The sequence below is a fragment of the Medicago sativa genome, chromosome 1, assembly GCF_051527215.1.
Source record: "Medicago sativa cultivar Bolivia chromosome 1, Bolivia_mono, whole genome shotgun sequence".
NCBI classification, from domain to species: Eukaryota; Viridiplantae; Streptophyta; class Magnoliopsida; order Fabales; family Fabaceae; genus Medicago; species Medicago sativa.
The window spans coordinates 19609514-19622393 of NC_140749.1; the positions used below are offsets into that span (position 1 = coordinate 19609514).

General features: G+C 28.1%; 1 long non-coding RNA gene across 1 annotated transcript; it reads right to left on the reverse strand.

Annotated features, from left to right (window-relative positions):
- Window positions 1–147: 147 nt before the first annotated feature.
- Window positions 148–685, reverse strand: LOC146953418 (uncharacterized). The gene is made up of 2 exons (XR_015027946.1): window positions 541–685; window positions 148–429 (listed from the first exon to the last, which is right to left on the reverse strand). It is a non-coding gene; the product is annotated as an uncharacterized LOC146953418 (long non-coding RNA).
- Window positions 686–12880: the final 12195 nt, after the last annotated feature.

Here is a 12880-nt window from a genome sequence, read left to right on the forward strand (position 1 = left end):
ATACTTTTATCTTTCAACACAATGTTCGTACACGGTTTCTTTCCAGTCCCAATTGGCGTTGTCTTGACAATCTCATGAAGAAGCCCGTTGATTTCTTTAAAAAAAATTACATCTATAAGAACATTATAAACGGAGAAAACATAGAAATAAATTAAAGCACATAACTATACCATATAAAACGTCAGTTTTGAATTTTCCATCTTGAATTTCCTTAAATGACTTAAAGCGAAATTCATGAGTAAGAACGTTAGTTAACTTGTCATACTTCTGCACCTTTGTACCAGAACCAAAAACAACCTTAAAGGGATTAAATGCAATGTCATTATCAAACACATGACAATTATACAAAGTATAAGTCTTGTTTTCCTCGATCAAAGCCTTCCAATGCTCCAATTCTCTATATCGAGTTATTACATGAACTCGATCACCCTAAACCCGAGAAAGAAACCAAAAAATATAAATAAATCAAAATGTACACTAATAAGTAACATTGATAAATCATAAAGGAAATTACAACAAATCTTAACTAACTCATCTAACATTTGCATCACAAATAATGAGCTTCATATGTTGATTCTCATTACTACCAGTCACAATCTAAGAATCTAGCACTCCAAATCCTATTTTCCAAATGTCCAAATCATTTTTGAGATCCTTAATGTAGTCATAATCCCTTGAAATTGAAAGTCCTATATAGAAATACAATAATACATCATTTAATTTTAATCCCTTTGTTCATTCTGATATTGAAAGAAGGTAACATATTTCTATGTGATCAATTTTTGCATCATCAAATCAACCAGATCTTAAATGCACAAATTTCTGTATCATCAAATTTTTGGACCTCAATGATATGACCAAAACAAATTTACACCAATCAACTTTCATACGACTCAATGATATAGGAAAGAATAAACCAAATATGAAAACTGTTACAACTTTAGGATTACTCACAAAAACTAAAATAACCCACATGAATCAATTTTTTTTCAACTACAGTACCAGAAGTTAAAATAACAATTGTGTCAAAACCTTACCATGAATTAAAATTCAATCATCATGACCTTTACTATACTCCACATAACAAAGGAAGATTATTCTACAGTCATGCAACATAACAATTTCTGGTACATAATCCACTAACAATTAAAAAAAAACCTTAAAATGCAGAATCTTGAAAAAAGCAAGAAAACCGTCTATGATGAAGCAAAAACTAAAGCAATGTCGAAAAATGAACCCCTCAAGCCATAAAAATCAGTCAACTCAAGTCATGTATGTTCTCAGAACCATGAAAAAAGTGAAACAGTGTTCCCAGCTGAACTTAGATACCGTTTGGCCAAGGTTTTTTACGGTATAAAAGTTACTTCAAGACAAAGTTAAAATAAAGGTCTTTAAGAAAGAAGGTAAAGTTATTTGGTTTCTTTGTTTTTTTAGTTTTAAAGCTACTTTTAAGTTAAATGTTGTTTGGCAAAATATTGTACAAACTTTGATTTTTTTTTTTTTATGGTGTCCGGGGTTCGAACCTCGGAATTGACATATATTTATGCATTGTTCCTATCATTTGAGCTAATCTCATGAGGACAAAACTTTGAATTTATTATGAATTAACATAATAAATAAAAATGTTTAAAATATTTTCTGAAGGCTAAAAATCCGACTTTTTTCCAACTTCTCTACATTTTTAAGGAGAAGTTAGGCCAAATACAATATCAATTAAGTACATACTAAAAAAGGTACTTTTTTTAATGTATAAAATTGAGTGGAATGAGCTTTGGCCAAAAGTTGTTGAATGCTACTTCAAAAAACTACTTCTCGACAATTTATTTCACAAGCATCTCTCTTCAATTCATGTTGGGAACCTTTTCTTTTATTTTTTGTTATTATATTTCAAATATGTTTTTTCTTCCATTTAATTTTTTGTTGTGGGAGATTAAGGTATTGTTTGACCAGGCTTTTTTTCAACTTCTCTACATTTTTAAGGAGAAGTTAGGTCAAACACAATATCAATTAAGTACTTACTAAAAAAAATACTTTTTTTAATGCCTAAAATTGAATGGAATAAATTGAATGGAATGAGCTTTGGCCAAAAGTTGTTGAATGTTACTTTAAAAAACTACTTCTCGATAATTTATTTCACAAACACCGCTTTTCAACTTACGCTGGGAATCTTTTCTTTTATTTTTTAATATTATATTTCAATATGTTTTTTTTATTCCATTTAACTTTATTTTATTTTATTTTTGAACCGTTCCATTTAATTTTTTAAGGAGGTTCCATTTAATTTTATTATCTTTTTATCAAAGGAATTTTATTATCTTTTTATCACTTATATATTTAAATATTTTATTTATTTTAAATATTTTATCCTTAGAGTAATATTTACTCAATAACGTTTATTTTTTGTGACATGAATACAAATCTATATCATCATATAAATGACTTGTTAAATATTTGAATAGGAGAAACAATTTAAGGAGCCTGAAATAATAACATAAATAATATCAAAATAGTTGGTTTTTTCTATTTCAATTATACTCTATAACAAATTTCGTTATTAGAATACCATATTTTTGGTGTCTTTCAAAAAGATAAGAATTTATCGTATATGATATTATATTTGTTACATTGTTGGTGTCAAGGAAACATATATGTTAAGTTTTTTTGAATAAGAAAAAGATATGCATAGTTTGTTACAATATAAAGGTGCAAAATATATATATATATATATATATATATATATATATATATATATATATATATATATATAAGTATAACTTTTTTAGGCATCTAGACCTTTTTTGAAGAAAAGACATCTACAATTTTACTTTTAATTAAAATCAAAATTTTATAAAAATAATCACAAGCATTATGCAACGTCAAAAAAAAAACTATACGCAGTAGCGTAACAAAAAAACAGACACACATAAAGTATTACTCTAAACGCTAATATGTGTGTGTGTGTGTATATATTTGCGAGGTTGAAGAAAGAAAATAAAAATATTTGGTATCATTGAATGACAGCGTGAATAAAAATATTTGTGAGGTTGTGATGATTAAACGGTATTGAAATTAAAAATATAAGTGATAAAAAGATCATAAAATTCCTTTAAAAAAAGGTAATAAAATTAAATGGGACCTCCTTAAAAAAAATTAAATGGAACGGTTCAAAAAAAATTAAATGAAAGAAAAATACATATTGAAATATAATATTAAAAAATAAAAGAAAAGGTTTCAAACGTGAATTGAAAAGAGATGCTTGTGAAATAAATTGTCGAGAAATTTTTGAAGTAGCATTCAACAACTTTTGACCAAAGCTCATTCCATTCAATTTTATGCATTAAAAAAAAGTACATTTTTAGTAAGTACTTAATTGATATTGTATTTGACCTAACTTCTCCTTAAAAATGTAGAGAAGTTGAAAATAAACCGGGTCCAACGGTATTTTAATCTCCCACCACGGCGGTGTAGAAGCAACTGAATTTGGGAGAAAAAATTGGAAAATAGTTAAAAGTTTTTAAAAATATAAAAATTGAAAAATAGTAAAAAAAATCGGCGAGGTAGCACTCAACCAAGCAACACTAAAAAAAATTATGTGCATTAGCGTAACAAAAAAACAGACAGACGGACATAAAATATTACTCTAAATGTTAATGTGTGTGTGTATATCCGCGAGGTTGAAGAAAGGAAATAAAAATATTTGGTATCATTAAATGACAGCGTGACTAAAAATATTTGTGAGGTTGTGATGATTAAACGATATTGAAATTAAATATATAAGTGATAAAAAGATAATAAAATTTCTTTTAAAAAAATAAAATTAAATGGAACCTCCTTAAAAAATTAAATGGAACGGTTCAAAAAAAATAAAGTTAATTGGAAGAAAAAACATATTGCAATATAATATTAAAAAATAAAAGAAAAGATTCCCAGCGTGAGTTGAAAAGAGGTGCTTGTGAAATAAATTGTTGAGAAGTAGTTTTTTAAAGTAACATTCAACAACTTTTGGCCAAAGCTCATTTCATTCAATTTTATGCATTTAAAAAAATTACTTTTTTTAGTAAGTACTTAATTGATATTGTGTTTAGTCTAACTTCTCCTTAAAAATGTAGAGAAGTTGGTAAAAAAGCCGAGTCAAACGATATCTTAATCTCCCACGACAGCAATGTAGAAGCAATTGAATTTGAGAGAAAAAAATTGAAAAATAGTTAAAAACATAAAAATTGGAAAATAGTTAAAAGTTATTAAAAATATAAAAATTATAAAATATTTAAAAAAAATTGTGAGGGGCAAAATGGGAAATGCACCCTTATAATGGTGAGGTGTCAACAACCACATCCCACCTATTAGAAAATTACAAAAATGCCCCTCTTAGGGGCAAAATGGTAAAATCATAGGGATTGATATTTATTATATAGTAAGTAGATAGATGTTAGTAGGTAATGTGTTAATTTGTTATGTTAGTGGAGAGAATCTAACTCGTGACTTTTCTTTATCACTGATTTCCTTATTTTATGTCTCTCTTTCAAACCAATCCATCTACCTTATATTCCCTTCTGGTTGAAACTTGACTTCATTTCATGATAGTATTTGTCTTTACTTAATATTTTCCTGCCCTAAGTTTCATGCACCGAGAGTTTGATTGAATTTCTTGTCACATTACTTACATTTGGACATTCTCGTTTCACAACTCCAATGGTGGCAAATGGCAATTCAAATTGCACATACTTCCTTTGTTTCTGCTAATTGCATACAATCTTCACCGAACCAAATATTAATTACTAATAATAGTAACTCAATATGGAAACAAAAGAGAAAATTGACAAAAAAAAAATTTATTCTGCTTGATTGGTTATAGATAAGAATCAATTATAAGTTCATAAATGTCAACGAACGAATTGAATGTTCTTTGCTTTATTTCTTCTTCCCATTGCCTATAAATAATACACAACATTGAGCCATTTCATTTTCATCGATTGATATACTTATGGGTCCTGCTAACCGGTGCCCCCGGGGCACATGTTAAGCATACCATAAAAGGGAATTATTACCATAAAAGGAAACTGTTTTTGACTTTATTATAAATTAATTACACAATTTCAATGCATTAACTACTACTCCCTCCGTGTCAAAATATAAGCAAAATTGACTTTTTAGATTCATTCATTTAATAATGTATGTAGTCCATATTATGAACCACATACATCATTAAATGAATGAACCTAAAAAGTAAATTTTGCTTATATTAAAAAACGGAGGGAGTATATAATTTCCTTTTTTCATATCCTTAACCAGTGCCCCGGGGGCATCGGTTAGCATTTCCCTATACTTATATAGATAGATATATACAATAGTTTCAAATTGAGTTAATTAGGAAAAATGAATTCCAAGGTGTTACTCTTTCTTGCTATGTTGTTGGCCACCATATACTTCTCATTTCTGCTGAGGCTGCATCCAAAGACAAAGACAAGAAATTCAATAGTGATGGTAATTATGTTCATAAAATTTTCACAAATAATTACTCTATTGGTTCAAATATGCATATTTATTTTTTAAGGTTTTTTTTATCAATAAGAAAAATTTCAAATTTCTTAAAAAAAAAAAAAAAACATCCAAATGTATCCTTACATTTCATATTGGTCCCCCTCCACATTTTATTGCAGATGTAAAATATTGAAATTTGAAACCTTATGGATAAATAAGAGTAATTTTGTTTTCTAAAATATCAAAATTTTAAAATCAACTTAGATAATATATTGTTAGTGCATTGTTGAATGAAGTCTGTGTTGTGTTTGTGTCTGGCTCTCTAACATAGGATTGTGTGGGGTCTCAGCAACCCTTCATAGAAGGTAGATAGAGTTTTCTCACTATGACTTCGGTCTGAACTTTTATTAATAAATTTTTAGCAAGAAAATATTGTTCATTGCAAAGAGTAGCATTTTCATTGTGTAACATTTTTTGATATTTTTCAAGGGCTATCTTTTAAACAACTTTTTTAAGTCATTGGTTTTACTTTATAGAAATTGTTATATTTTTTTTAAGAAGCAAATGTTAGGAAGTTAATAGTTATACTAGTTTCAGGGTTTGAGCTCGAAATCTTTTTCTTAAAACACTCTTAGTGTGTGTTAGGAATCTAGATACTATCCGTCCTACACGTGAAGAAACCGCGGCATCCAACCATAGGTTTGCCATTATCCTGTTTTTCTTTAGTTCCCATGGTGGAAACCATCGAGTGTGTTGGGTTGAAGGACATTTTTGCACAAATTCTCTCAAATCATGATCATCTTTCCTTGTGAAAAATAAATGCATAGAAGCGGCAAGTGGCTTTTTTAGTTCAACAAAATGCAATACAACTATGTGTTTATTCCTTTTTAGTTATGTATATCGATCTTGCTCCAACTCATCTTCATCTTCAGTTCATTCCACTACCCCCTCTTCCCATATGACCCGACACTATCTATTAGAAACTCAATATTACCATCTCTATAGTCTAGTTAAAAAGTCGTGTTTAATTTTGTTTGTATGTTCGACATGAATTAATGAGAAGAATTAGTTGTTACTATCTTTATTTTAAATCCACTTTTTGTGAGCTATCAAGGAAAAAAAAACATGTCCATGGTGATATAAATTTATTTTGATGAAACATTGACGTACATTTTATCGGTATATTGATTGTTGTTTTGTTGGTCATTAACATGAATGTGATGGAAGTTATGAAACACATGTTTTTGAAGAAAAACTATATGGTTGTAGATTAGATAAACAAATTTGAAATTCCATAATTTTATATATAATTTTTAATCTTATATTGTTATGTTAAACAATGTGCGTCAACAAAATTCAAATAACTCTCACAATTTTGTTTATTTAGCAAATTGTTTATGTTTTCGTATCTTTTCTTTTGGCAATGATTTGAAAATGTTCACTTTCTTTTCACAATTTCTTCTCAAATTTTTAAAATAATCTTTTTTATTGACAAAATGATTTTGGAAGGATTTACTCTATTATAGTTTAACCCTTTGGGAAGTTGAAATTTTATTATATTTTGTATGATACTTGTATATGAGATGTATGAGTGGAGTTGTAGTGTTTGATTGTAAAATTTGGATATTTAATAAGTAAATATTATTCCTAATACCAAATAAGCTTATATCACCGCAACCTACACAACATTCATGTGGTTTAGAAATTAATCATTGCAATATGTTTTACCTAAATAAGATGCCGTACAACTATGTGCTTATTCCTTTCTAGTTATGTACATCAATCTTGCTGCATACATATGGAGATTGTATTTTGATGCGGCTCTAGAGTTATATTTTACATGGCTTGTAAAAGTGCATTTAAAAATTGAAAATGTTGTGTACTTTGTTTATTGATTAACATATATTTTTGGTATGATTACTTAACATTAATTGACCATTTGTATAACATATATTTGGTGGTTGTTTGCTCATATCATTTCCTTACAGTTTTAATGATGTAAATTGTATGCTAAAATTTGATGTCATAATGCAACAATTTTAATGTGAATTTTAACGTTGTTTATAATTTTGTATCTTTTTTTTTTTGCAATGATTTAAAAATGCTCACTTCTTTTCACCATTTGTTCTACAAGTATTTGAAATAATCTTTTTTATTCTGACAAAATGCTTTTGGAATAATTTACTCTAATATAGTTTAATCATTTGAGAAGTTGAAATTTTTATTATGTTGGTTATAATACTTGTATATGAGAACATGTTGTGAGATGAATTTGATAAAAAGTCAATATATTTTTTTTTTGGTTTAAAATGTGAGAATTTAATTTTAATTATTGGGTTGTGTATATGTATAAGTGGAGTTGTAGTGTTTGATTGTAAAGTTTGGATATTTAATAAGTCAATATTTGAATAGAAATTATTTTTACGAAAAAAATAATGATTGTATCATGTTGTACAATGATGTGTTGCATGAATTTTTTTCGATTGTATCATGTTGTACGATGATATGTACAAATATTGAAATAACCTTTTTTTTATCAGTGTAAAAGGAAAAATGTTTTACTAACACTACAAATATACATTAAATATTTCATGTTAAAATGTTTTACAAACTCGAGGTGTTCCTTTGTAATTTGTTTTAGTCACCTTAACTAGTTGTTTTTTCTTTTCTCTTTGTATTATAGGATTTATTAGGTCAACCACATATGAGTTACTCAGAAGGTTGCGACATATGAAACACGTGTAGTGTGATTTATGTTTGATTGCTTCATTTGGTTTAAAAAATTTATGTATAGATTTGAACAACTGAACTTCAAAGTTTTTTTCACTTTAAATATTGTTGTCAAGAACCTACACTCAAACTTCAAAGTTTACGTTATCACTTGGAAGCCTAAAATTGTACCTCTTATGTTATTACATGCAATTTTCGCTTAATTTTGTCATATTAGAAAGTGTTTAACATTGCCTACTAACATTTAATATTAAAAAATCCTTTAAAAAACATTTAATTTTAAAAAATGGAGAATGTTATTAAGTACCGTTTGTAATGTTATTAACCTAATAGATTCCACTACCATTTGTAATGTTAAACACTTAAATTATTATCATCTATTTATTATTATCATATATTTATATGCGATAGAAAAATACAATTGCTCTTTAGCACCTCAATTTCACTCCCGACAGGATCATAACTCCTAATCAACTATTTTCAGCAAAGTGAGCGATTTCGAAGTGCCTAAAAATCAATTGTCATAGAAAGCGTTCTTAACAATTGAAGCCAATTGCGTTCTTAAATTGACGAACAACAGAAGTGGTTGGCACAACTGGCTAGCACCTAACTCGGCTACCTATTATCTGTTAATAAAGGCTCTGTTTCGCCTAGATAGGCACAGAGAGGCAGTTGTGCTCTTAGAGGAATTTCTTGTGAAACTTGAAATTCATACTTTGAAAACTGAATAAGGTTCGTTTGAAAAACAGTTCATGATGTGGTACAAGAGAAAATTGTGTGGAAAATATGCTCATTTAGTGATTGGAAAGTTAACTCAGAAGCTGGCTAAGATGTTTGCAACTAAATATGATCGTGGATTGGGTGAAAAGTCGAAACAGAAGTCTGCTAGTGAGTCTTTTGAAATCTACTACTATGATGGTTTAATTACGGGATTAAGAAGTAAAGAGAAGTATGACGATGATCTTGGTAAAGCATTGTACAAAGAGTAATACAACCTGTTCCTTGGTGATTTAAAAGATAGTTAGACACGTGAAAAAGTCACTGAGATGAACATTGTGGATGCTATATGTTTTTAGTATTTTAGGCGAAGATGTATGCATTTTAATTCCTATTTTCAAATCTGACAAATGTGGCATGTGCATATTTCCAAAGGTGTGTCTACCTTTTACATGTGGAAGCAATATATAGGAATTTGCCTCAGCTTTATAATTCATATTTTAATAAAGAATTTTATGCAGTTATTGGTTTTATGATGCTTGAAATGTTTTATGATGCATTTTATTTTTTTTCCATTACTCTTATATATATAAAATGTGGTACACTTTTTTTGTTGTTGAAGATTATGGGACAAATAAGACAAAAATGTTTATTTTTTTCTTTTTACTAAAACATAAATATTTGTTATTGGTAAATAAAAAAGCACAAGAATTTTTTTTGTCACAAATACATATTAAACACAAGATAAATATTTATAGTTAGTAAACACAAAAATGTAGGAGTGATATTTGTCATCGATACATAAGAAAACATGTTTGTTTGTTTTTTTTCTTTTTACAAAAACATAAATATTTGTTATTGATAAATAAAAAAACACAATTTTTATTGTCACAAATACATATTAAACACAAGATAAATATTTATAGTTAGTAAACACAAAAACGTGGGAGTGATATTTGTCATCGATACATAAGAAAACATGTTTGTTTTTTTTTTCTTTTTACAAAAACATAAATATTTGTTATTGATAAATAAAAAAACACAAGATTTTTTTGTCACAAATACATATTAAACACAAGATAAATATTTATAGTTAGTAAACACAAAAACATGGGAGTGATATTTGTCATCGATACATAAGAAAACATGGCAAAAATATTTACAACATATACAAAAATATATATTGGATAAATGTTTGTCATTGATACATTAGAAATCGCAGAACAAATAATTGTTATTGATAAACATAGAAAAAACATGTGGCAAATATTTGTTATTGTTACATGAAAAATTGAATAAATATTTGTCACTAATAATTTTTTTTGTCATTGTTAGTTTATAAAAATCACTATCTTTAATTTATTCTCTGTGTGTACGCCAAAAAATGTTGTTGCTAATGGCTCGATCCTTGGTTTGGAATGTATTATTTTTGTCATAATTTTCTAAACAAATTCAAAACATGATTACGAAGAATCTGACAAGTTGCTCCAACCTATTGTATGAGGAGGATTTTTCACAGTAAGATTTACGATAAACATACCTTAAATGTCACAATTAATTGTATATATGTAGATTAGGGGTAGCTCTACTTTGTCTTGTCTGTCATTATTCACAAAGTCTGACCTAGTGATTGATACTACACCAGTTAACACCTTTCTCAAGGGTTTTACTATGCATAATAATTAATCAAGATAGAGTTTATGGTGTTTCAGCCAAATGATGTTTCATCTGAGACGAATTCATCGTTTGTTTGTATATGTCTGGTTTGGATGACATTTTTAAGGCTAAAGAATCTCTCAAAATTGAAGTTGCAATAGAATTCAATCTAATATAGTAATGTATGAAAAAATCATCGATGCATGTTTATATATTATTTTATGATTATTTAAATCATCATATAGTTGCATAGTGATAATTCATACCCTCTTGCTTATATATATCCTGATTCACCTTACAACTTGGGATTACGTCTAGTCCCCTCAACTTAAGTGATTTTTCCTTTATAATCAACATTGATTACAAAAGTCTAAAATTTCCTACATCTCCTTGATGACTTCCTAAAGTTCAACATGATCAGAGTTTACAACAAATTGATGTTTGTTTACCTTTTAGAATCAAAGAGTGGTAAACCAATTTAAGCCCAAACGACCTAAAAACACTTAAGAATTTCTAAGATGAAGTTTGTAGGAATTGTTTTAAGTGTTTTTGTGCAAGAAATTTAATGAGAGTTTTGGTATTATTGATTGTGTGTAGTTAAATTATCTTCTTCAAACGCTCAATGTCCTTTTATAGGAGATTTGAATACAGTTCAGATTTTAAATCTTTGTCTCTTAAGGACAATTCCGTTGAACACCACTTCAGAAATCCATTTCTTCTTTTGGAATGGTCTTTTGCATCCAATCTATTTTTAAAGAGCTTTGTCCGTTCCTGCAACATGTTCTTTATTTAGGACAAAAATATCACTGACCCATTGGACAATGAAGTTTCTTCAAAAAAAGACAAAACTAGGTCAGATGTTTATCGGAGCGTTGACCATTGACTTGATCATTTAGATCAATGCTTTGTCTTCATAACTTGATGAATACTCGTTCAGAGATTTGACTTTTCGTTGGCCATCTTCAGATCAAATCTTTGTCATTAGAGCTTTGTCTTGGATACCAAAGTTGTTCTATTTTGTTTAGAGCACGGTCTTTCAAGGCCAGAAATTTGTTCTATATTGTTCAAAATCCCATCTTGATTCAACAATATTACGTGGATCGACTATTAATTTGATCCTTTGTGTCAAATAATGTTACCAATTTTGTTTGATGTTTGTTTAATCACGGTTCTAGAGGATGTATACTATGAGAATGACTATCTTATATGAGAATAATGAGAATGATCATCAACCATTAGATCATAAATAGATGGTTGAGATTTAAAAGTCATATATATACCTCACCTTATTATATCAATTCTCATAAACTCATTTCCCTTTTCATCTTCTTCTCTCCACAATCATAGCTAAACAAAATTAAATTCATATTCCAATCTAATTAAATCATCTTGAATGCATGGCCAAAAATTTCATTCCAAAAACGTTACTGAAAGTTCATTTGTGTAGATAGGGATAAATCAATTTGTATGTAGGGATAAATCAATTAAACAGAATTAAAAAAGAGATTAATTAGAATAGACTGACAGTGTAAAAAGACTTTACACTATCAACCAATTAAACTCACCTAATTAGACACATCATGTTAAGTGTTAAAAAAGGAGAAAAATCAAATAAAATATGGATAATAATGTCATATCCCACATTTAATTTATTAGCCTAAAACAAAGGGAATACAACATCAGCCTAAGCCTCTCTTTGCTTTCCCTAACCTTCTCTTACCTTTGTCCAATTCCTGTCAACAATTCATCACAAAATGATAATAATTTCTATGATCTTCAATTTTCTTATTTTATATCCTCGATCAATTTTGTTTCAATTTTGCTGAATAAACAGAATTGACTATTATTAGCCTAAAACAAAATTGTTTCTTTTTTCATGATTTAAAGGAAGACATAGTTTGAGTGCAAATTGGGCATATGCTTAGATTTTTTTTCCATTACGTTTAGGAGCATCACTACTAGAAGGCTAAAGATTGTTAATTAAAAGGTTTTGGAGCTCAAATTATTTGCTATCGGCAACGAAATTTAATAAACTCCTTCCAAAATAATCAAATTTCAATTCCTTCCTCCATCAAATTAAATCTGAATTGCATATTATTTCAATTTAACTGCAAGGTAAATGGATTTGTGCATCAGACTATTAATCTTCTTTATTGTTCATAGATGTCAACTCTTGTAACTCATAGGCCAATGTTACAAGATTAGATAACTTGCTCATAATTAAAAAAAATAATTTATCGGATATCAACATCATGATTCATCAAATTTTTAAAACTAAAGGGGTGAGAAGGAGGAA